The 26,710-nt window shown below is 39.5% G+C and overlaps 1 protein-coding gene and 1 long non-coding RNA gene across 2 annotated transcripts in view; one reads left to right on the forward strand and one right to left on the reverse strand.

Moving 5' to 3' along the window:
* lrfn5a (leucine rich repeat and fibronectin type III domain containing 5a) overlaps positions 1-26,710 on the reverse strand; it is a 123,342-nt gene that overhangs the window by 88,171 nt on the left and 8,461 nt on the right. The window lies entirely within an intron of this gene.
* Positions 14,502-16,339, forward strand: LOC146495769 (uncharacterized). Its single transcript, XR_014871037.1, has 3 exons — positions 14,502-14,614; positions 14,926-15,036; positions 15,463-16,339. It is a non-coding gene; the product is annotated as an uncharacterized LOC146495769 (long non-coding RNA).

Raw genomic sequence — 26,710 nt, forward strand, 5'->3', positions numbered from 1 at the left:
TCTTAAAGTCCCAGATTGAAGCTGAGAAAGATCTTCCAGCTAGTAGGCAGAAACTGTGTCAGGCTGCTGTAGCAACTATTTGATCAGAACAAAATATGATGCAAAGTTACCAAAAGCACAACATTACCTCAAACAACCTTAAAATCTTTTTTGTTTTTTTTGGTATTATCAAAGAGAATTAAACACTCTAATACTGTATTTTTTCACTACATCAGGCAAATGAAAAATAGTGTTGTAATCATTGTTATTGTTTGTATCATTCCAATCTTCATGAAAATATATATAATATATGGACCAACAACAGCTGTGGGCAGAGGACAAACTTGGTTAAAGCCCACTAGAACACAGCTCAGTTTGCTGATGGAAAAGTCTAAACTGCTGGAGCTCACTGCCTCCTTCAGTATCGGCTCTACCAACTCATTTACAAATCTCAAATCTGCTTTTTCACACTTTTGATGTGCTAATATATACAGCTCAAAAAAATCAAGGAAATACTTGAATCACACATTGGCTTTTGATGAATGAAATATTCAAGATGAAAATCTTTCTTAACATACCGGGGACAATTTATGCTTCAGCTGGAATTCTACATTGTAGGCACGAACCAACCTCAAAAACTCTCCGATGTGTAACCTCATGTGCACTTCCCTGGAAATGTAACCACACAGTCTACTGCGATTGGCATGTTCAGTATCACTGGGTTTTGCTATGCACTTCTGACTACTTCATTTTTTAATTAATCAGTGAACAAATAATCATTACTTCAGTTTAAGCCATAATAATCTTTTTTAAAAATTACCATAACAAAGAGTGGGGGCCAAGTAGAAGCAAGAAAATCTCAGGACTTTATTTGTTTCTATTGTGCCAGGCAGCAGATCATTTGACTTTAGTTGTGAAATTTTACTGACGTTAGAGATTTTTCTTTTTTTTCCCCTATTAAAATAGCAGAGACTTTAAAGCAGGGGTCCCCAAACCCAGTCCGCGAGGGCCGGTGTCCCTGCAGGTTTTAGATCTCACCTTGGGTCAACACACCTGCATCACATGATTAGTTCATTACCAGGCCTCTGAAGAACTTCAAGACATGTTGAGAAAGTCATTTATCCATTTAAATTAGCTGTGATGGATCAAGGACACATCTAAAACCTGCAGGGACACCGGCAGGGACTTAAAAAGTCAGAAACCAGCATTTGCAAGCATAGCACAATATATAAAAGAAGTCCCTAATTAATGCTTCAGTCTTATTTATGATCAACCTATCGCTAATAATCAGCTATGTACCACAGACCTTCAAGCTGGCAGATGCTATGCAGATGACACCCAGCTCTATCTATCCATGAAGCCAGGTAAGACACACCAATTAGTTAAACTGCAGGAATGTCTTAAAGACATAAATACCTGGATGGTCGCTAACTTTCTGCCTCTTAATTCAGAAAAAAACTGAAGTTATTGTACTCGGCCCTGAAAATCTTCGAAATATGGTATCTAACTAGATTCTTACTCTGGATGGTATTACCTTGGCCTCCAGTAACACTGTGAGGAACCTTGGAGTCATTTTGACCAGGACATGTCCTTCAATGCACATATTAAACAAATTAAACAAATATGTAAGACTGCGTTCTTCCATTTGCGCAATATCTCTAAAATTAGAAATATCCTGTCTCAGAGTGACGCTGAAAAACTAGTTCATGCATTTATTACTTCCAGGCTGGACGACTGTAATTCATCATTATCAAGAAGTCCTAAAAACTCCTGAAAAGCCTTCAGCTAATCCAAAATGCTGCAGCAAGAGTCCTGACAGGGACTCGAAAGAGAGAGCATATTTCTCCAGTATTGGCTTCCCTTCATTGGCTTCCTGTTAAATCCAGAATTAAATTCAAAATCCTGCTCCTCACATACAAGGTCTTAAATAATCAGGCCCCATCTTATCTTAATGACCTTGTAGTACCATATCACCCCATTAGAGCACTTTGCTCTCGCACTGCAGGCTTACTTGTTGTTCCTAGAGTATTTAAAAGTAGAATGGGAGGCAGAGCCTTCAGTTTTCAGGCCCCTCTTCTGTGGAACCAGCTTCCAGTTTGGATTCGGGAGACAGACACTATCTCTACTTTTAAGATGAGTTTTTCCTTTCCAGTCACCTTTTCCACACATTATGCATTAATAGACCTCTCTACATTGAATCGTACTTGTTATTGATCTCTGTCTCTCTTCCACAGCATGTCTTCTATCCTGTCTTCATTCTCTCACCCCAACCGGTCACAGCAGATGGCCCCGCCCCTCCCTGAGCCTGGTTCTGCCGGAGGTTTCTTCCTGTTAAAGGGGAGTTTTTCCTTCCCACTGTCGCCAAAGTGCTTGCTCATAGGGGGTCATTTGATTGTTGGGTTTTTCTCTGTATGTATTATAGTAGGGTCTTACAATGTATAGCGCCTTGAGGCGACTGTTGTTGTGATTTGGCGCTATATAAATAAAACTGAATTGAATTGAATATCTCTGAGATAAATGAAAGCAGTATGCCTTGATCTGTTAAAACCAATCTGCCAATTAACATTTAGGATTGTTCAGTATGGGATTCAAAATCATTTATGTTGATAAACAAATGGAAGTAGTTTCAGATTTGGCAAAATGTTGTCTGACTGTCTTCAGTTGTAGCAGCTTTGCTCCACAGCAAATTCACTTTAAATTGCTGCAAGGACATGAGAGCCTTCTTATTTTGAGGAAACACTTCTGTCACTTTGTTCTGAATGCAGCTGAGGTACTGAACCCAGAGGTCGATTTGAACATAAATACATTTTCTGACTCCAACTCCATTTCTGTTCCCACCACACACAGTACGTGTGTGTGGCTATGCAGTTTTTTTTCCACGTGTCTTTTCAAAGTCAAAAGCAAGATTGCTTTGCTAAGAAGTGCTAAAAGCTCTTAATGCAATGCTGACAGGTTGTTCGCTGCACTTGTGTGCGTCCAACTTCCTAGCAACTTACTGTCACGCTGCTGCCCACCAAGCATGCCACATGTCACAACCACTTTCCCCTTGAGTCATCAGGCATAGACTTGAACATGCACTTTCAAGCAGTCACTTCCACACTCACACGAAGCTCAAAATCGCCAAATAGTATTCTGCACTTATTTTATGTCATGCATAGACAGCCGTGCACGCACTGGGCAACCTGGGAGGAATCGTGCATACTGACTGATTGCTGCAATGTCAAGGAGGAGAGGTGAAGAGATGTAGAGAGACAGAAAAGGACAAAGGTTAGCGTTTTCTTCACATCCTTTTCACTGTGTCATTACTGGGTAATTATGGTGCTAATGACCCTGTAACTCTAACACCTGTCAACTTCACAAACACTCTGTCACATACTCCCCCTTTCCTCCACTGAACTCATCCTTTTCTGCACACAGTGGCGCCTAAATCAGCAAGACTGAAAATACGGGTTAGAGAATGATTTCACGCTCACCAGTTTTAAACAGCTCTACAGTTTAATACCTAGTAAGTAACATTACAGATCTATCGCGGGTCTACTCGGGGAATAAAAAACATGTTTAAAATTCTCCTAATGTAGACTACAAAAGTGTCATATTTGATATGGAAGAAAATAAATACTGTTAAGAATCCACGGAGCAAGATACTTAACAGTGTTTGGATACCATTCTGCTAGCAGAATAGTGTAAAAGTTGTTTTATAAAATAGAAAGTAGTAAACATAAAGAAGGAAAATCTGAATTTATGTGTGCCCAAATGTTTGATTGTAGGGGCCTATGTTATATCAATGCAGCAATAATATTCATAAATAAGCCAAAAGTCTCTGTTCAGCAATAGATTGACCAAAAATGTGATTATTTAATAACATCTGGACCCATCTGATAAGATATTTAGCAAATATTTGATTTTTCGAGTCAACTCTCAACATTGTTGTGGCCAGACGTCTGGTCAAGAGCAACTGTGAGGCTTGCGGGACGCTCCTGTGACCCAAATCTACAATAATCAAAAGAAACTGTTATTGTTCATCTATGTCTGAGAACTGCAGAACATTGCTTCTACTTTCTTCATAACCACAAAAGAGAGATGAGGGAAAGTGAAGAAGCCTGAAGCTAGCCTAAAATAATTGACTTCAGTGCAACTGGGTGACACAAAGACATTAAAAGAATTGTAAATTATTAAAGTTATTACTTGGAAACATGACTTCAGGAGACAGACATGGACAGAATAGGATTTCTAACACTGCTAGTGCATTTGATCTTGGTAATTCATGTTTCTAGAAAATGTTCTTTTGTTTTCAGTTTGAGTTCAATATTTATAAATGTGGTTTTTGCAATATTTCCACATCTAACCACATTAAATGTAGTTAACCTTAAAAGAGTACTGCAAGACTTTTATACATAAGATGCAGCCTGAGTATGTAGTCTATAGATTTTTGTACCCTTTCCAAAGGTTTGATGAGAATGGCAAGAATGAAGTCTTGTTTGGCAAGTTTAGGTTCCACAGATTTTAAACTTTAATCATGCATAGGGCTAAAAACTAAATGGCTAATAGAAATATGTTGGCACAGTGCTAAATCACTAAAGCACACCTTTTTTAGGATAGAAAAGGATTAGTGTCATGGTCAAATACACGGCTGTAGAGGTAAGACTAATGCTAGGAAAGTTAAGGTGGGTTAGAAAATGACTGAATTATAATTGCAGTCATATGACACGCATAAAACTCAAAGGCGCTAAGCACCGATCCATCATGACGACCTCCACTAGCTTACTTTACACCTCAACATAAAGTGAGTATAAAAAAGAACAGTTGGCATAAATTGCGAGGTGCAATGTGATTTATAGGCTACTGAGCTCTAAGGGGCATGGTAGCTGAAAAGACAAACAAAACAAGCTTTGATGTATCTGTTAAATGTTAGAAAAGCACTCTGTATTTTGTAAGAGCATTAAGTACTGAGAAACAGAGAACATACACACAATCCACTTAACGTTTTCCCATGGTTATAATCACTAAAAGCCTTTGTAAATTAAGCTCCCATCTCTTTATTGAAGAGACTAATGGTCGGGCTAATATAGCTTTGTTTTGTGTGTATGCTGTGTGCTGTGTGTCTACGAGCATGATTTGTTTGCTTGAATTTGCATACGTACCACCATGCACTGATTCTCCCTATCTCACGTTGAAACATCTCAATTATGGCTCCTTGGTTGTGTGTTGTCCCCTGAGTGTGAGTGCTGGTGTTACACAAGATCTATTATGGCCCCGGTTTGTCAAGGAACACAGAGGCAGGGCTCAGTGCCAAGACTGAGACCTATCAAATGCATCCATGTGTGTGGGTGTTTTTACTTCACTCAAAGGAAAATTTATTCAGACTAAAACACGGGAATAGTCGGAAGGCAATTTGTTGTTTTCTGTCACATTTTCCCCTAAATCACGATGAAATTAACTGCCGGGGCTCAATTAATAATTTATGCGAACAAGGGAGGTAACAAATCAACTTTTGTGTCTATTTAAGTATTTTTGCACGCATGTATGTGTGTGCTGAGACATTGAATGAAAGCAGAGCTACTTCACAGTCTTCATCACTCTGCTTTCTCTTATATGTCCGATGCTTTCTCACGCCGACCAGCTAAAAGTTTGGTAAGGATAACGGCAGGAACACAATTAAACATTTTCTCAATTGAGTCATTACAACCCAAATGAAGAGACTTGGTGGCAAAGTTAACCCACAGCCATATTCCCATTAGCAAACAGTCTCACACACACACACACAGTAGGAGCATTTAGAGAATTGGCTGTGAGGCTGCTCCCAGCTTGCCCACTGTGAGCTGAATTGAGCTGTACAAACAGCGTTTAGATGGTTATACCCGCGTGAGCATGTGCGCGTGAGTGGGGATGTGTGTGTTCATTATGTCTTTGGAAGTGAGACAAATATGATGTGCAGTGTTGAGTGTTTAAGCACCAAGAATGAAGAAGGAATGGGTGAACATAACTATTTAAGATGGAAAAACGAGGAAGGAGGAAAAAGAAGGCAGGGGAAGATACTTTACTTCAGCCACTCGCCCCACTAGTTGGTTAAAAAAAAATTATAATTATACGTGACACTGCTCTCAATAAAATAACGGTTAATTCATTGTGAAATGCCCAATAAAAAAGAGGTGGGTTCCTGGGTTTGAATCTGACGGCCAGCTGGAACCTTTTTTTCCTCAGGTAGTCCAGCTTCCTCTCACAGTCCAAAGACTCTAAACTGGAGCTAGGTCTAGTTGCCTGTCCCAGTGTGTTAGCCCTCTAATAGATTGCCGACCTGTCCAGGATGTATCCCACCTTTCGCCCAGTGACAGCTATGATGGGCTGTAGCCCCCCCCCGAGACCCTGACTTGGATAGAAAACTGATGGATGTTCTGTGACAATGGCATCCTTCAAAAGCCAAGTACAGACAACAGGTATGGCATTTCATTAAGTTAAGATTGATAATGCAACTCCATTCATTTTTGACATTCAGCAAAATTAGGAATGGAATTGTAGAAAGTAATATAGTAACTCTTAAATGAACCCCCTACTAGTCATCAAAAATAAAGCAAAATCATAAATCAAACAAGTAGATCTACTGAGCAAATAAAAACCTGTACATCAGTATGCATTCTTTTTGTCTCTGCGGTCTCTCCACCCTTTTCCTGTCTTCTTTTTCCCCTTAACATCCCTGCATGTTCTTATTTGGCAAATTTTAAAAATCACTTTTGAAAATATATATTTAACACATAATTAGCTACTCCTCACGACTTACTGTGCTTTCTGTCATCCTGCAGTGCCCCTGTCACCTTCTTTTACTCACCTCCTCCTCCTCATGGGTGATGCAGTATGATGCATACTGTTCTAATTTGACCCCTCCTCCTCCTAAGTGTCTCTCTCCATCTGACTGCGCCACCCCATGTGACTTCCCTCCTCTCCCGTGTCACTCAGTCCCTTTCCATCCTTTCACACTTCTCAAATATGACTTTCTTGTGTTTCCTGTTTCCTTTTCTCCTGACATTCGCACCTTCCTCCTCAGGGCTTAACGAGCACTGCTCTCTCTCTTTCGCACTTTCTTTTCTCTCATTTCCCCTTGTTGCTCCTTTTGTCCTTCCATTCCTCCTCTCAATTACCTTGTCTGGGCAGCATCTGGCAGCATCTGACCCAGTGTGTAGGTGTGTGTGTGTTTGGAGCTGTTGTGGACCATGTGCCTCGTCTGTGTTCCACTGGATTCTTGTCATTCCGAACTGAACAGCTGCTAACAAAAAACAAGTAGCTGGCTTCCCCGTAGATTTGGAGACAGATTACTGTAGGAACGCATTATTCAGTCAGGACCTTTCCTGTGTCACCGGGGGCCTCAGATGAAACAAATGGCCGCGTGTTGGTGAATTATCACGATCGTATCCAATCAGCAACTCTAAAAACTGCAACAGACGTGTGGATCATGAAACAGACAGCCAAAAATGAAGAAGTCCTACTGATTTTGCATCAGATTTATTAAAGCCCCGTGAGTTATGATTATATTATTATTGTGGATATAATTATGTATGCTTTTCCATTAACTAAATGTCCAGCTGCTCATTCACACATCCAATCTATTTCATCTAAAGCAAGTTTGGCTTGAGCTTACACTTGCTCAGAAAGCCTTTTATGTTCCCAGTGGAGTGACGTGGATTTGTATCTATATATCCTTTTACATAATTTCACTACTTTTGTCCTGCAGATACCTTTGAATCACGGCTGACACAGTATAACTGTGCCACACAGCTAAACTCGATGGATTGTAGCTTTCTGACCAAAACTGCTTAACTCAGAGTTTCCATTTAAAAACCTGCAACGCGAGTCACTTCCACATATACGTCCTATTTTGAAACTGTAAACTACCACAATAGGATTTTCATGTCTGCGTGTGACAGGCGAGAGAGGTGCAATTAAACTGCATTAACAGAATTTAAAGGAGAGAGATGTGGTGTCCTGTGCCACCTAACATCACAATCCTGTGACATTGCCTCATCCTGCAGCAATGAAAGTGCACCCTGTTTACCATTAACATGATTACCTGTTTGTAGTAGTGCAAGATCTGCCGTCCTCTGACTGCCAGCTATGGGGCTGATGGATGAAATGGAGGAAGACGATTAGGAAACCTGATATTAAACTTCTTACAGGGTCTCTTAAAACCTCTTAGGCTCTTTCACTCTCTTTTTCTGAATCACTCTCACTTTACCGTCCTGGCTTTCTCTCTCATTCTCCGGGACTATTGAATAAATCATGAAATTCAATCTGACTCTGCAATCACTCCAGTCTGTTGGTTCCCTTTCTTTTTCGCTCTGTGCTACTGCCTCTCATCCTAATTCCAGCAATTGAATAAAGGATGAGATTTTGAAGTCTTTCATGCAATTGTTTATCCTGCAATCCTCTCTAATTTCAATCTTTTTTTTATCTCTCCTCCTTGTGGTAATTACTACAAGAGTACTACAGGACTACTAGTGGCTCTCTTCTTAAACAAAAGGTGATTTAAACCTCATTACTGTCATGTGTTACTCATTATGATGTGTGAATGTTTGCATCCAGCTATATAAGTTGTAATAGGCCAATGGCCCATTAGCAGTCATGACTGTAGGGGTTTGAGCTGTATCAGTATTCACCTGTGATAATGCATGCCCTGTGGTGAATATGGAAATCTCACTACTAACTTTGTGTAGCCATAGTGCTGCTGATGTGGAGGAAGTCAGATTGGGGGAAGTGCTGCATGAAGCATAAAGACAAAGAGAAACGCACGCTTTGCCTGAAATGTACGAATCACAGTTAACTTCCTTCACATGTCGATGAATGACTAGGCAGGGGGAATGATGTCAGCTAAATGACTAAAGTTGAAATAGTGTTCAGTCGCATGTGAGCTTTTTCAACTTTTTGTCTAACTTTTACTGTTTTATCCTATTAAATGCTTGTATATTGACCTATATATGTATCTACACAGGCCAGGATAGTTATTTGGCAATAAATCTTCTATTTATGTTTTATAAGTGCAAATGTAACACTAGGCTAATAACCAAGAATATTACACAACAATTAATGTTGCGTAAAAACAGACTGTAACCTAATAAATACAGTGGGGCAAAAAAGTATTTAGTCAGCCACCGATTGTGCAAGTTCCCCCACTTAAAATGATGACAGAGGTCAGTAATTTGCACCAGAGGTACACTTCAACTGTGAGAGACAGAATGTGAAAAAAAAATCCATGAATTCACATGGTAGGATTTGTAAAGAATTTATTCGTAAATCAGGGTGGAAAATAAGTATTTGGTCACCTCAAACAAGGAAAATCCCTGGCTCTCACAGACCTGTAACGTCTTCTGTAAGAAGCTTTTCTGTCCCCCACTCGTTACCTGTATGAATGGCACCTGTTTGACCTCATCATCTGTATAAAAGACACCTGTCCACAGCCTCAACCAGTCAGACTCCAAACTCCGCCATGGCCAAGACCAAAGAGCTTTCGAAGGACACCAGGAAAAGAATTGTAGACCTGCACCAGACTGGGAAGAGTGAATCTACAATAGGCAAGCAGCTTGGTGTGAAAAAAATCAACTGTGGGAGCAATCATCAGAAAATGGAAGACATACAAGACCACTGATAATCTCCCTCGATCTGGGGCTCCACGCAAGATCTCATCCCGTGGGGTCAAAATGATCATGAGAACGGTGAGCAAAGATCCCAGAACCACACGGGGGGACCTGGTGAATGACCTGCAGAGAGCTGGGACCAAAGTAACAAAGGTCACCATCAGTAACACACTACAACGGCAGGGAATCAAATCCCGCAGTGCCAGACGTGTTCCGCTGCTGAAGCCAGTGCATGTCCAGGCCCGTCTGAAGTTTGCCAGAGAGCACATGGATGATACAGCAGAGGATTGGGAGAATGTCATGTGGTCAGATGAAACCAAAGTAGAACTTTTTGGTATAAACTCAACTCGTCGTGTTTGGAGGAAGAAGAATACTGAGTTGCATCCCAAGAACACCATACCTACTGTGAAGCATGGGGGTGGAAACATCATGCTATGGGGCTGTTTTTCTGCCAAGGGGACAGGACGACTGATCCGTGTTAAGGACAGAATGAATGGGGCCAAGTATCGTGAGATTTTGAGCCAAAACCTCCTTCCATCAGTGAGAACTTTGAAGATGAAACGAGGCTGGGTCTTCCAACATGACAATGATCCAAAACACACCGCCCGGGCAACAAAGGAGTGGCTCCGTAAGAAGCATTTGAAAGTCCTGGAGTGGCCTAGCCAGTCTCCAGACCTCAACCCCATAGAAAATCTGTGGCGGGAGTTGAAAGTCCGTGTTGCTCGGCGACAGCCCCAAAACATCACTGCTCTTGAGAAGATCTGCATGGAGGAATGGGCCAAAATACCAGCTACTGTGTGTGCAAACCTGGTAAAGACCTATAGTAAACGTTTGACCTCTGTTATTGCCAACAAAGGTTATGTTACAAAGTATTGAGTTGTATTTTTGTTATTGACCAAATACTTATTTTCCACCCTGATTTACGAATAAATTCTTTACAAATCCTACCATGTGAATTCATGGATTTTTTTTTCACATTCTGTCTCTCACAGTTGAAGTGTACCTCTGGTGCAAATTACTGACCTCTGTCATCATTTTAAGTGGGGGAACTTGCACAATCGGTGGCTGACTAAATACTTTTTTGCCCCACTGTATGTATTTACTCTCCAGCACATAAAATAGGCCAAGTCAGCTGCACCAGAAAAACCACCGCAGCACTAAAATACAGGCAACAACTGTGCTAAGCTGATAAGGCAGCAACACTTTGTTGTCACTAGTTTCATTATATTAGATAGAATACCTGAATTGTCTGCTGCTACTGAGGTTACTACAGCCTCACTGCATTAGCAGTAGAACACAAAAGAAGCACCATATTAGATCTGATAAAGCATATCTGGCTGAAAAGCAGCAAAGATTCTACAGCTAAGCTGTTGCTGCCTGTGGATTTACACTGGATAAACTTTTTACTTAAAGTAAACACCTCACCGCTAAGAAAAAGACCCAGATTTCCAAAGCATCTGGCTTTTACTGATAAGTACTGCAATGTACCTCAAGAAGGAGTTATTCTATTTATTTAGTTAAAGCCATTTATTAGTTTTATACCTTGTGGTTTTTTGGGAGCAGTTTAGAGGATGATAGCAAGCCGTGTTGTTTAATTTCAAATCTCCTGAGGGCCTTCTTGTCATTACTGGTAATACAGCATAAAACCCTACTGTCCTTGTCAATCCATCAGTCTGTCTCTTTCTTTGTATCACCCACACTCCATCTCCATTTCTCTATGTCTCTCTCTCATTCTCTCTTTTGTCCTCTTATCTGATTGAGTGAATAATTCATGTCTATTCTTCAAGGAGGCTCTTTGTTCTCCCTCCTGGTGTGTTCTTTTAAAGCATTTGGGATAGTGTGTATGTGTGCAGCATTCGTGTGGTTGAACAAAGCTAAACTCTGAGTTTTCCCTTTTATTCACATACATGCATGCTCACACACACAAACACAGAAAACAAACCCAGTCATATTTCCGAAAACATTTTTTTTCCTTGTCGAACAAGAAAGAAATATCAAATGTGAATTCTATATGCTGGTAAATGTGTGGGTGTGCCTTAGTGATGTGGTTGCCGGTGTTGTTCTCTTGCAAATATGGGTATGCACCGCGAGCGTGAAAGCACATAAAAGTGTGAATTTTACTATTATGCCTTCTATAAAGCATGCCTAAGTGAGTGTGTTGTGTATCTGAGTAAACGAGTATCTCTCTCCAAATGGGAGAGACCATCTTAAAATGTGTTTTTTATCAGTATTCACCTCAGCATGAGAAAACAATGCAATTTGGTTATGGAAATGCATTACAGAACCCGAGAGATCGTTTTAGTTCATCCCTATCTAAACCCTCTGTCCTGCATACTGATGTATGTACTTAAACACACTCAGAGACACTTTTACATTTAAATCATCAGCTGAACTGAGGACAAGAGCCTCACTGCAGTAAATGAATGCATTAAAATTCCTATAACAGTGTTTTACCTTACAGTGTATGCATGTGTTCGATGTTTAACTTTACAATAACAGTTCATAACCAGTAGTCAGTGGTGGTTGTACTGTCCAAAAAAGGCATTATATAAACATATTATGCCATTAAACAGCTACATCTAGTTATTCCCTCATTCCACTTGTAGTTGATATAGAAAACCTTTGATTCAGTTTATTTGCATATTTTAAAATGGCAGCATCCAAGTCAGAAACAAGTAAACATGTGCTAAAGTTAACCACAATTTGAAATCATTTAAATCTTTCAATCACATTTTTTAAAAGCAATGCAACATAGTGTTAGGACTCCTTTGATATGAGGTGTAATCAAAACTCAAAGATCAAACACCTGACCTAATTTAAAACTGGCCATTCTCACATTCAAGATGATCTTGTTGTGCATGTCTAGACAGATCCCATTGAGGCTACTATTTATAGATTGCACTGGGTGCTTTGCAATGCCACTGTGGACCTCAAACATGTGCGGTGAACAAACATCAACTTCTGTTTCAAACTGGCCTGAATTTTATTTGAAGTAATCATCACTGCCAATGGACGCTGGATTTCCAGCTACGAGCGAGCACTTTTCAGTCCAACAGTTTCCAAGCCCAAAGGCATTTTTTTCAGGTGACGAGCAAAGCAAGGACTATAATTGTTTTCTTTAACATCCGAGGGGTTCTGAACCCTCAATTTGTCCCCCAGGCTGGCCTGTCATTTCAAAATTCTCCTCAAATGTCCCGAAGCATCTGAGAAAGAACACCTGATGGAAACACCCTTCGGTGTGTGCCGGCTTGTGCCAGCACAGAGTGTGTTGACAACACAATCTTAGCTCACCACTTTTTCCACTCTCCAGATTTGCTCCCAGCAACTTGGTCCACTTTGCAGAAATAAAAATTTATTTCAAGGATGATCATTTTGACACACTGGAAAGGATTTAGCACACATACATTGATATTATTTAGAACCATTCCCAAAACTTTATGGCTATATGTTCCAGTTGCCTATGCATTTATATCAGGTAAATTAAAGCGCATGTCAGTAAAAATGTAAGTATTTTTCAGTTATAATTGTACCAATACAAATTTAGTGGTTTAAACATTCGGCAGATGGCCGCCCCTCCCTAAGCCCGGTTCGGTTGAAGATTCTTCCTGTTAAAAGGAAGTTTTTCCTTCCCACTGTCACCAAAGTGCTTGCTCATAAGGGGTCATATGATCGTTCGGGTTTTCTCTGTTTTTTTGTATTATTGTAGGGTCTCTACCTTATAATATAATAGTAAGCGCCTTGAAACAATTATCGTTGTGATTTGGTGCTATATAAATAAAACTGAATTGAATTGAACTAAGAGGAGACACAAATACCTGTTGGGTTGGGTCAGGAAGGGCATCCAGTGTAAACATCTACCAAATTTAAAGAAAAAAACAAAAGAAAACCACATGGAGCTACCCAGTCTGGTGAACCACTGTGAATAAAGGAGCAGCTGAAAGCTTTCGGTACATGCCTGGGCCAGCTCTTGCCTTACAAATTTCCTCTAGAGCATAAATGTTGCATTTCTCTAAATGTCTTGTGCATGCCATGCAACGCTAAGACAGGAATTGAAGACCCTGGAACTATCCATCCATCCATCCATTTTTTCTTCCGCTTATCAAGTTTTGGGTTGCAGGTAGGTTGGAGCCTGTCCCAGCTGTTAAGTTGTTTTTTTCAGGGCTAATACACAGACAGACTCTTCCACCTACCATAGGGCGAGCAGTGGTTCTCTGGAAGCCATTTGTGCTACTCTGGAACTAATCATTGTAATGATTAATGTGTAAACGTTATAAAAGAATATATGGCAGTTAATTTAGTATAAGTGATTCTGTTTGATACAACTACAATCCTACAGATTCTAACTTGACTGTTGCATTGTTGCTTGATTGAAAGGCACATTATAAACGTAGGCTTTGGGTTATTCTTAGAATCGTGTCACTCAGGTTCTCTTTCTTTGATCAGTTTGGTCTTAACCTTTAAAATGTATTTAATTATAATATAATTTATTCCTTCTAACAGGGTCTAAGGCTCTTTTTGATATTGTGCTTTGCTGAATGTGTAGTCCTGTGAGAGAATATGTCTCCTGGGGTTTATACTTCACGGTCCAAGTTTGGGCAGCTTCAAAGTGATGCAGCCCTGCTTTTGGTTATCGCAGTCATACACTTGTTTTTATTGCTAATTAATCACACATGTCTTGGTGATATCTACTCATCCAGCATTGCTTGTTGCTATTTTCACACACATTTATCATCATTGGGTTCGTCAGTTTTTCCTCCAACACAAAGACAGAAGTGAGGATCCAAAGTCGTGAGAGAAGAGTACATCAAAGACAGAAACACGTCAGGCACATTGGATGAAAATCAAATAACATTAAATATAGAAACAAATTTTCCTTTGATACTGCCACAGCGAACAGAGATGTCAAGGTCCAAATCGCAGGCTTTAGCAAGAGGAATAAAGGAAAACATCAGCTCTGGATGCGCTTCGGCTGATATTAACCAACTGAAATTTATTTTTTGTCATCTATACCACCGGTCACCAACCTTTTTTGTGCCATGGACCGGTTTATGCCCGACATTATTTTCACGGACCGGCCTTTAAGATGTCGCGGATAAATACATCAAAATAAAATTAGTACCTGTACCGAAAAAAAGAAAATTTATTCATAAAACACGTGAAAAGACCAAGATAAAAACGATAACAAAATAACGCTGAAAACCGATACAACCCTGAAAACCATACATTTCACACCTGAGCCTCAACACTCGCGGCCCAATACCAAACGACTCACAGACCGGTACCGGTCCGAGGCCCGGGGGTTGGGGACCGCTGATCTATACAATAGTCCACAAGTGCGGTAGATGTGTATCCCCTCAAACAGTAAGTAAACAGTCTACTAATTAATGAATGTGGTTGTGAAGTGTTTAGGTGTGAATGTCAGCGTGAATTGTTGTCTGTCTGTAGAATAGAATAGAATAGAATAGCCTTTATTGTCATTGTACAAAGTACAACGAAATTGGAGTGCCACTCCCTTGGTGCAAAAAGCAAAATAAATATAAATGTAAAATATAAAAAGTACAATAAAACAACTGTAGTGCTCAGACAATAAATAAGTACAATATATACAGGATAGCAGCATAATATAATGATAGTATGAATAGCAGCATAGTATAGTGACAATGGCAAGTATGGTTAAGCAGGTTTAATTGTTTTGTGCTTATTTACTACGGTGATAGCTCTGGGAAAGAAGCTATCCCTGAATCTGTTTGTCCTGGTTTTATGTGACCTGTACCGTCGGCCTGACGGTAATAGTTCAAACAGTTGATTACTGGGGTGAGAGTAGTCCTTAATGATATTGCCAGCTCTGCTGAGGTATCGGGAGTAATGTATGCATCAACCCTGCGAAAGAGTGGCGACCTGTTCAGGGTGTACCCTTCCTCTCGCTCCATAACAGCTGGGACAGGCTCCAGCCCACCTGCAACCCAAAACTGGATAAATGGAAGTGGACTTTACTTTAACTCTGCCCAGCAGCTTCCATACCCTTTCATGGGAAGGATATGTCTCTTTAAATGTTTGTGTCATAACATAAGGTTGTTTTGTTTCTGCTTTCATCTTCTCCTGTATCACAGACACTGTTTGCCAATGGCCGCCACATGACTTAAGTAAATGCAATAGCCCACATACACGGGACGCTCACCAGGCATACCAACAGGCCCATGGCAATCATCAAGTGTTCTTGTCCACCATACAAAAGGTTGAGTTAATTTCTTTTCTGCTGATTGGAATCACACCCACTCCACCCGTCTACAGCCCGGAGACAAAATGAATATTCATGCCAGTTTAGACCCTGGTCATGAATATGTATAACAGTTAACACCAGATATGCAAACAAGCCAGCCAACCCAGATGGCTTGAGATCACGACATAATGATCACACACATTCACACTGAAAGAAGGGAAAAACATAAACGCGTAAAAAAAAACATCAAAAAGAAGAAAGGAGAAGAGGATTACAAATGCATGAAAAACCTGATTTTGACATCTAGAGGATATACCACCAAGACTGGGTTAGCATAGCAAACATGTTAGAAACCATAAGGAAATGGGTTGGCATTTATAGTTAAGCCCATGCAAGTTTCAAATGACATTGCTACTGGCAATGCTGTCATAGTGATGTTAAATGGGTATATTTAAAGTGTTTGCCAACTTACTTTATTATAAGTCAAAGGTAAATCTTTAATTAAAACTTGTTTTTACGGTGACATCAGACATACTTTTTCACTCCTTTTCATGTGATGACTGTGATCGTATACGCTGCTTCCTACTGCCACTCATGCAAGGAAATAAAACCTGCCTAGATACTGTTGGCACAATAAGATATTTCCTTTGAGCCAAAGCCTTGCTAACAAGCTTATCTCATCATGCACACTATGAACACGTGTATGTGCATATGCGTGTGGTCTTGTGAGCACTGGTTACCCGCTACTGTATGTATGACACATGTAATGCTACCACACACATGCAGGGTAGGATTAAGGCCAACTAGCCTGTTCTAGGTTAGCTCAACATCACCTGAGATCACACACACACACACTTCACTTTTTCCACATAACCCATATGGAAAAGAAATAGAAAAAACTTGCATCAGCTTTAGCTTGCTTCATATAGTAAATCATATAAGGCTTATATGATTTACTCATGAAAGTGGCCACTTTCTCATTACTTTCATATCATACTGATACTTTGGTATCGAACCGACACCAAAGTATCGGTTCGATACTTTGGTGTCACGGTTTGATATTTTTTCGATACAAAAAAAAATGTTCATGCCTTTTTAATTTGTCATTTATTAAAATTATAAATATATATTTTAACTCAAATGTACAGTTTTTAAATTTAATGTTGCTGAAACAACAAAGTAATTAAAAAACAAATCTATCTGATCGAGAAATCACTCATCTTTAGAAAAGAGAGTTTATTACAGAGAAATGTCTCTTTCCAAAATAAAAGCTATACTATACGCTTCTTCTGGGCTATATTCTCAGCAGCATATTAAACATATCAGGTCCCCATAAGGAGAATCATGTGCTAACGGCTGTCTAAATGACTCGGGTAAAGTTTGTAGCATGCGTGCTTGTTGTTTTTGTCTGCTTCCACTTGTCTTTGCACTAGGATGATGTCGGAGTAAATGTGCAGTCATATTCGTTGTGTTCCCACTAGTGCTGTCAGCGTTAATATGAAATGACGTTAATGCCACAACACGGCAAATCTCCGTTAACGAGCTACCGCGGATGCCCTGTGCGTGGGGCTGGACGGCCAACACGTCAACGAGCTAACTGCGCTAACGCACTAGTTCCCACCCATGTGATTGAGCATTGCGTGGCACATCCGACATACTGTTTTACTTTTGTCCATGGCGTGCTTACCTTCAGGGTCATACGTCACATGAAGACCAAAATAGTTCCAAACGGCAGATCTGAATGAGGGTGGGGGAGGTTCAATTTGCCATATTGCAACGAGAGCTTAGCTTCTGTCTCGCTAGCTTGCCCTGCGCTCAGTGAATCTGCGTTCGACTACTCCGCCTAGGCTGCACTGTCGAGCGCAGATCCACTGAGCGCTCGTCACAGACAGCATCGTCAGAAGGAAAGTTGATAAAATAAATTAAACATTTTGTATTGTGTGATACATATGCGTACCGAACCGAAAGCACTGTATCGAACGGTTCAATATCGATACGAGTATCGTTGCACCCCTAATATATCTATATCTATATCTATATATAGATATATATATATATATATATATCTTTTCCATATGGGAATACATGAGCTGTATATTCATTTTGAAAAGTCGGGCAGTTTGTTTTGACACCAGAAATGACTGAATGCATTTATGGCTTTGCTTGAAAGCAGGAGTGACATTTTTACATAGCACATTAAAGATCTGTGAAATTAGGCACAACTCATTTGAAAAGCTCAACTTTTTAGCTTTCTCCAGATTGTGTTACGGCCAAATCAGACAGCTGCAGTAGCATCAGATTTGTTTTACTGTGTAGTCAGAATGAGGTCATGTTGAGCAACAAAGCTCAACTGGGTCACAGGCTGTGACTCACTGTATGTTGCAATATACCTGGACTCATTAAAACTAACCCAGCAAAGTGGCTCCAGCACAGAGCTCTCTCTGACTTCCACTGCTATGCAATTATTACTGTCAAACATTTTGGTTTACTCGGTATATGGAGCAATGAAAGTTTGCAGTTAGTCTTTAACTTAATCTATCGGCTTATCCAAATGTAGGCTTATTTGTGAGCGATTTGTGATTCCAGATGAGTATGTCGTGTTTATTATAATAGTTAAAACTGAAGCTTCACTGATGCCCTTCTAAAGCTCACTGACAGCCATCTGTAGTGTATAACGTAAATACATTATAAAATAACCATCCTGGTAGCAGTGAGAAGCCTGTTTTGTTGTATTTTCTTTTTTCTGGATTGAGGAAGATAAGATGTTTTCTTTTCTTTTCATGAAACCTGAGTTAGTTTTATTTGTTTTGGTCGATCCTCACACTAACAATTAAATCAAATCTCTGTGGACTGCAGCTGTCTTGCCACTTGTTATCTTTGGGAGCAAGAAGAGGAGATGTAAATTTTTGTGTTATGCTGAGGTTCTCCCTCAGCAAACCCTAACAAAGGTCAGTACTACAATGTAGCCATTAGTCAATGTAGGGCGGTGCAGACCATGATGCATACTATAACTTTCTTAACTTATTTTCCACAAAAAGATAAATGTGCATAAAGCTAAAAAAAAAAGTAGCATTCCAATACCAAAGGTCAGAGCATGAACATTTTGAATCTGCAACCATGAGCTGCATTTTTCAATGAGATCGGGCCAAAAATAGTGCAAGTGTAGAAAATGAACTTTATCAATAGCGGTGTGTATGAAAACACTGTAACATAAAAGCTTGCTTGGCAGGCATGGTAACAATCTGCATTCCTGGCATATAAATCAGAAGGAATAAACAACATTGTTGGTACATAGAAGCTTTCTGGTTTCAATTTCCAAGTAGTACTGATCACGTATATTTGACCTTGCAAGTTGTATGTAAACCCTTTGTGGGGAACAAAGAAGGACGGTGTTGACACCATGGGCTAAATTGTATGCCAACCATTTAATTTTTACAAGCTTTTATAATTTATGTGAGTCATGAATTATAAGTCATGTAAATAGAGACTGGAAGACAGAACAGAAGGTCTTGGCCTGGATATCACTGGCTGCACAGAAGCCTAGAAAGTAGTGAGAACTGCCATTAGAGCGGGGGTCAAGAGAGTAGTAGATGGGTTCCAGACTGTGGCAACATAACTGTATGTTTGGATTTTCAAGACAGACACACTCTCTGCTTTTAAGATTAGGCTCAAAGCTTTGCTTTTTGATAAAGCTCATAGTTACGGCTTGTTCAGGTGATCCTGAACCACCCTTTAGTTATGCTGCAATAGGCTCAGGCTGCTGGGGGCTTCCCTGGGGGTGCACTGAGCATTTCTTTTTCCCTCCCTGTGTGTTTATACACCACAACTATATTCAATCACTAGTTACTATCAATAAGGTTAATAGTAAACTATTGATTTTTATAGGGTCTTTACCTTAGAATACAAATGAATTTTTCACTATATAAATAAAACTGAATTGAAATCGAATTGAACGTAAAGCAGATTACGTTTTGATACATATTGTTTGGGCTGAATGCAGCCCTGAAGAACTGTGAAATAAGGGGAGAGAATGCTGTTTTGTAAAGCGTTTACTTAAAACTACCAAAAAATTAAATTTTTAACCTTGAGAGTTAGATCAAAATCATCACATAAGGAATTAGATTGCCGGTTGTGATTTTTTTTCATGAAGGAAAAAGAAAAGCTTAACATTTCTAAACCTTAAGCTTCGGGAATTTTAATTTCCACCTGAAAAACATTTCAACATTCAATCAGTGATCACAATTGTGAGGCCAAAATGAAACCTCGGTGTGCAAAAATTCTCAATTCGACACCTCGTTTATTATCAGCCAGATTAGTTGATGCTACCACACACTGAATGCAGCAGAAATAAAGAACTGGATGTTATACTCACTTTAGTTCGTTTAAGCATAGAAATCATCTAACAATGGTGTTGGGTTACATTTTATTGAGAGACACAGGCCTGGTCTCAGTAAAAGGACCTCCAGGGTAGATAGACCAATGTGAAAATCAGTATTTTACTGTCTTCCACAGTTGGAAATGTCACGTAGCAACTTTATCACCACAGTGCTACAGATGGAAAAGGATAAACCACCAGAGGTCAACCAGTACAAGATTTTCACTTTCTTGCATTTCCAGCTTACACGAAACACACGCCCCTTCCACAACTTTGAATCATTAGATGTTATTCTGGTCTACTACAATAACCACACCCAGTTGTAATCAAGACTGAGCTCAAAACCTACCAAGGATTACTCTTAATGTATGCAAAAAAGTGTTCCCAGTCCATATCTTGAAAATGTGCTGAGTCATTGTGTGGTGATGGTAAATGGCTGAATCAAGCCTCCACTTTAGTTCCCAGAGAGCAGCTGCAGCAATGTGGTACATCCTTTTATCAGCCTACTTGCTATGTTTGTGCGTGTGCAAATAGTTGCCTACATAAGTAGATGCTGTGTGTGCGTGTGTGTGTGTACACACTTGCAGGAAAGAATGTGTGTTTGTGCTTCATGAATCCACACTCTGCTACTCCCTGCATCTTCTCCATTAATCATTCTTTTTTCAGCCCTTCCTGCACAACAGACACTCCTGATACAGATTGCAAGTCCTGATATCAATCTTAAAAGGCCTCTCCATCAATTTTAAACTAGCACCTTACTGATTTAATCTGAAAAAAAGCAAAAATCTATTTTGGGCATTGTGATACAAGTCTGCACACAAGATAATGTTTGCAAACTATAGTAGTGGATGCTCATACAAACCACAATGTTGCAGTTCCCTAACATGAATTCCTTTATAATAACATATTTGTTTTAATGTACAAACAGGGCTCTAGAGTGCGACCAATAGTGCGACTAAAAGAAAACTTGTGTGACCAACTGTTCAAGTAAAAAAAAATAAAGTCTCTGCAACTCTGAACGTCTCTGTGTGGTCAACAACAGACACATGCCCCTATCGTGGTCTAAACCAATCAGATATAGTCAGGGGCGGGACCTCTCTGATTGGTCGGGGTCGAGATATTCATGTAGTCCATCTGTACGTTTTAAAGTGCCAGCGGATAGAGAGAGGTGAGTAGCTTGAATAAAGCGATATCGATTCATTAAATTGTGAATCGATTTTTGAATATAAATGTATATTCCCTCTTACTTTTGCTGTTTTGCTTCCACCACGATAAAAATCGCACTTCACACACAGCTCTCTCTCTGTGTGTACTTCAAGAACAGTCTCCCATCTCAAATCTCTGTTTTCTGCATTATTCATTCGCTTATTACCCACCAGTCTAACATTATTTACAGCGCTGTCGACCGCTATCTTTTTTTTTTACTTAAATGACCTCAGAGAGCCTAACTTCTGCTGTTCAATACTGAAGAAATCTATACTTTCTTTATATTGCAGAATATTTTAAGGTTATCTGCTATAAAAAGCCAGGCCAGGAAAATCTCCTTCATGTTTTTCTGTGTTTTATTCTTAGTTACTTTGAGACAAAGGCATCTGCTGTGATGCTCACAATTCTGATGAAGTTTCACATGTATCAGTACTGATAAATGATCAGAATTATAATATTTCTTACTATCTGAGGCAAAACTGAATCGAACTGAATTGGGACCTCGTGAATCAGAATCGAATGGATAATAGAAATCAGTGATGATACCCAGCCCTAGTGAGCAGCCTAGGCCGACAGAAGTGGATGTAGCTGTGGGTAATGAGAAAAGATGAAAAGAACAATTGATAACTTTTTTGTTAAGGCCTAATACGTCTGAAATTCATAGCCAGTGCTCTGACATGGAGCCATCAATCTTTGAACGCTGAAAAAGCACAGTGTATCCAGAAAACACATTATCTGCTGCGATAAATGCACTGCTCAAGTGTCCCCTCTCCCCACTGCCTTTCAGCGGCAGGCAGCGGCAACCAGGTCGTCAGAGGAGGCCGAGATTATGATTAGGTTTGGCACTCTTTGGCAATATTGTAGGCAATGTTAAAGCATTTTAAGCACAAGCACTTAATCATTTACAAATCAATATCCCCCCCCCCCCCCCCCCCAAAAAAAAAAGTGCACATGTAAAACTGCGATGTTAAGCGATGCGGTTGAAAAATTTGGGTGCGCCTAACACAAAAAATTTTAGGTGCACCAGTGCAACCGTGGCAAAAACTTAGTCTAGAGCCCTGACAAATGTTCTTAAATACAAAGTGTCTCATCAAGCATTGTGCCACATGTGACATAACTTTATTGGCATAATGAGAAAAAAGATTAAGTACACTTACATTTAAAGGATTCATGATATCATGTATGGCAAAAGATAAAAGGCAGAGCGGTCTACCATTTTCAAGGAGTGGAGATTATTAGCAGTTTTTTAAGTCTGCTGCATTAATGGAAAAAGTTTTTGTGTTTATTCATATGTAAGCTTTAATGTTACAGTATTAACTGCCAACTTATAAATCACTATAATTCCCATCTGTTATTTCACAAAATGTTATGCAACAGACACAAAGCATGAGAATAGTAAGCCCATTCTTAATACCACACAGCTTCCTCATTCTGGAAGCTGTCTAGCCAAACTCTACGCCCTTTGGCAAATGTTGTGTCTTAATAACATGTTAGTGTTTTTAAAATGCGTTTAGACATGGTTCACATCTGTTACTCTGCAAGATTAGAATATTCATTGGCCCTCAAAGCTTATGTAACCATAAAACATCTAAATTCTGATCCCACTGCGCCTCAGGTCCAAATAATTAAGACCAAGAGCAAAATGCGAAACTTCAGCTACGGCTCCCTGTGTGTAAATTGTCTGTTTTGTACTAAGAGCACAAGTGCAGATAAGGCTATAAAGATAGAAGCATGTTAAAACAACTCTTTTTTGCTGTTTCTGTTTGTGCTTATGTTTGTGAGAACGCAGAGTGGTAGATAGATCAAGCCATTCTGACTGACAAAATGACAGCTCATTATCACAGACAAACAGCTCCTAAGGCTATGAGTATACACACACACACACACACACAGGCGGGGGGAGAGACCATAAAGAGTATCTGCTGGTCTATGGATTCATTTGATCTAACCACCAAAAAGACCAGCTGTAATAGTTTGTTGTCAAAAAAGAAAATCATGGCATTTTTAAATATTTAAGTATTTTGTCTCGGCTCTCTATTTGCTTATTTACATATTCTGTTGAACTGCAGGAGCCCTGCTCCTGTGGCGTTATTTTCATTCTGTGATTTGACTGGCTAGCAGCAGCTGCCTAATAAAACTTCAACTTTGAGTGCAAGCAGAGCATGCAAGACAAAGTCTTGGATCCATGATTCATTTTGACAACACACAACATCACATCTGCGTGAATCCTGCATTACTGTCTTCTACACTAACAACACAATGTTAAAGAAATATGTATTTTTGAAGATTGCTAAATGGTCAAGTGAACTGTGCAGGGCTAATATGCTTAATCACATTCCTTGAAGGAGATTTAAATCCTACAAGATACTTGCAAAAATGCTTCCACAACTTCAACCTCTATATGTACAGTTATTTCTAATCTAATGCAAACACACAACTCAGTCGCTGTCCAATCAATCTGTTTTAGACTTGCTACACTGTGCCCCAGCTGTTTTTTTCCCCCAAAATAATTAACTGCTCAACATCCTCAAAGTCTTTGGGAAATGCCTCTAACCATATCAATATCCCTTAGCCAAACATATCAAGTCATCAGATTTTGAAGTGTTTGTTGCTGGGATGCAGCTTGCTGAGCTCAGGTTACTGCCAAGCAGAAAGAGTAAAAAAATAAATAAAGATATAGCCAGCAACTAGGATTAGCTGGGTGCTATTTATAGTATTTGGTGTAAAAGCTAGCTAAGTGGGATGCAGTGATTTGGAGGTCGTTATTGCTTATAAAGCAGATGGATAAAACCTCAAGTGAAAGCAAAAGCACCCTAAAATATACTATTATGTGCAGGCTTCACATAAGAGTAAAAGAAAACAAATCAGCATGGAACCCTAAACAACAACCAGCACATATGGATGCAAATGAGATTTAACTGTGCATTGAATATAATATTTTCAGCTCTGCACTTTCAGAAGAAGCATTTATTTTATTAACTTGGAGTTGGGGAGTTTAATGAGACACAATGTCATAGCTCAAAAGGAAGAAACAACACAGTCATGACCTCCATTGTATTGTATTAATAATTACAATTTAAAAAGGTGACCTTTTAGTACACTTAACCCAAAGACTTCCCAAGGAATTCAAGTCTGCTAAACAGCAACCTATACTCTGCCGCACTGCAAAATGCAGCCATTGCTAGGGGCCGGCCTGCTGTGTAGCGTTAATCTGCGTGTGAACAGATGGCATGCACTAACAAGCTAGGCTAAATGTAGCTATTGTTGGCAAGAACCAACACTGATCTCTGACTTCCTGATCCCAAGTCTCTTAATTAAATGCACCATTTAATCTACTCGGTTTTCAGCCCTGCGTCAAAAGAGAGAGAGAGAGAGAGAGAGAGAGTGAGAGACAGAAAGAGAGAGAGAAGCATAAACAAATAAACAAACAAACACAAACAACAGTTGACCATCACTGAACTCTTTAAAGCCTCTACAACCTGTTTGTAGCCTCAAACAGTCAAACTACTGGTGCACACTGAGCTGTCCGTGAAATGACTACTTGCTTCATGTTAACGTCCATTGTCCTGAAAGGTGTAGCTCCATAATATAGCTTTAAATGTTGTGTAGCACAAGCCATAAAGAAGGCAAGGCATTATTGCATTGTCTTTTGATTGTGCTGTTTTAACCCTTTAAGACCTACCATAGAACCAAGTCCGCCAGAGTATATATTATATTTTTACATGCTGTAGTGCCATTTTTGGGAGCATCATCATCAAGCAACATCAAGTTGATATACATCAATACAACCATTATAGCCCAAATTTTAATAATATGTATGCATTAAGTGCATAGTAACTACATAAATTGCAAAAAAGTGCAATAAACTACAAAAAAATTGAAAATTGTTTTTGTTTTTTTAACATATATTTCTAGTTAGAGAAATTTAAGAGGCTTATCCCTCAAAACTGTAAATACAAAAAAGTTGCACAAACTAGTTTCCTACCACAGGAAATTTATTGTGAGTGTCTTCATAGTTTTATTTTTGAAATACACCAATTTTCACATACTGCAGGAAAAACAAAAATAAATATTATGCAAATTTGCAAAAAAAAACCAGCATATGCATCAAAATAAACTATTTCCAGCAGTGCAATATGAGTCCTAAGCATCCCAGAAACGACACAGAAAGTCATAAAGTCAAACATAACTTTTAAAAACACCAGTATAGGCTCATGAGGCCCTGATGGTAAAAAACTACATTTCCGCGAAATGACATCACTTCCGGTTCCAGGCAGGTCATGGGGGACATGTGATAGTTCGCGGTGGACGTAGGAAGTGTTATCAACAGCTGATCGGATCAGCAAAGCGTTTCTGGAATATTATGTTTTTGTTGCTACAAGTGCTTTTTATGCAATTTTTGCAAAGCTATATGTGGAAGGAAACTGTGACTTAGGACAAGCTGATGGTATAAGATGTAAGTACATCTCCTCCGGTTTCATATGCAAAAAAAATTATTGCGGTAGCTTACGTGGTTGCAGTGCTACCGGGATTTAAAAATAGTTACGCAAAATGGAGCATGTCCGCTCTGACCAGCTTTAAAGGGTTAAGCCATCCACCTTTCTGTACAGTGTAGGAATTGTAGCCCTTTATAGCCCTTGGTATACATGTGAAGAGCAACAAACTATACTTGTGGTCTTCAATACTTTTACACAAAGTTGTTTTTTTTTATAATCTAGTTTTAAAAGAAGTGGCAGTCAAGTAGTCCATATCTTCTTTGGATGTATTTGTTGTTTCTTCTGTAATTAAGCTTATGAAACTGGTTTTAGCCAGTAGCGAGGAGAGTCGCCTAGCTCTAACTGCCTACCCTGCTTCTGAACAATATAAGCAGGTGGCCTAGTCTGATAAATCACATTTTCTTTTCCATCACGAGGATGGCTGTGTGCATGTGCGTTGCTTACCTGGGGAACACCTGGCGCAAGGATACCCTGTGGAAAGAACGCAAAGTGGTAGAGGAAGTGTGATGCTCTGAGCAAAGTTCTGCTGGGAAACCTTGGGTCCTGCCATTCATGTGCATTTTACTTTGATATCTAATTCAACTGAATTCAATTCAATTCTATTCTATTCTATTTATATAGCGCCGAATCAAAACAACAATCGCCTCAAGGCGCTTTATACTGTAAGGTAAAGACCCAATACAAAGAAAACAGAGAAAACCCCAACAATCATATGACCCCCTATGAGCAAACACTTTGGCGACAGTGGGAAGGAAAAACTCCCTTTTAACAGGAATAAACATCCAACAGAACCAGGTTCAGAGAGGGGCGGCCA

This window comes from Neolamprologus multifasciatus, chromosome 19, assembly GCF_963576455.1.
Source record: "Neolamprologus multifasciatus chromosome 19, fNeoMul1.2, whole genome shotgun sequence".
Lineage (NCBI taxonomy): Eukaryota > Metazoa > Chordata > Actinopteri > Cichliformes > Cichlidae > Neolamprologus > Neolamprologus multifasciatus.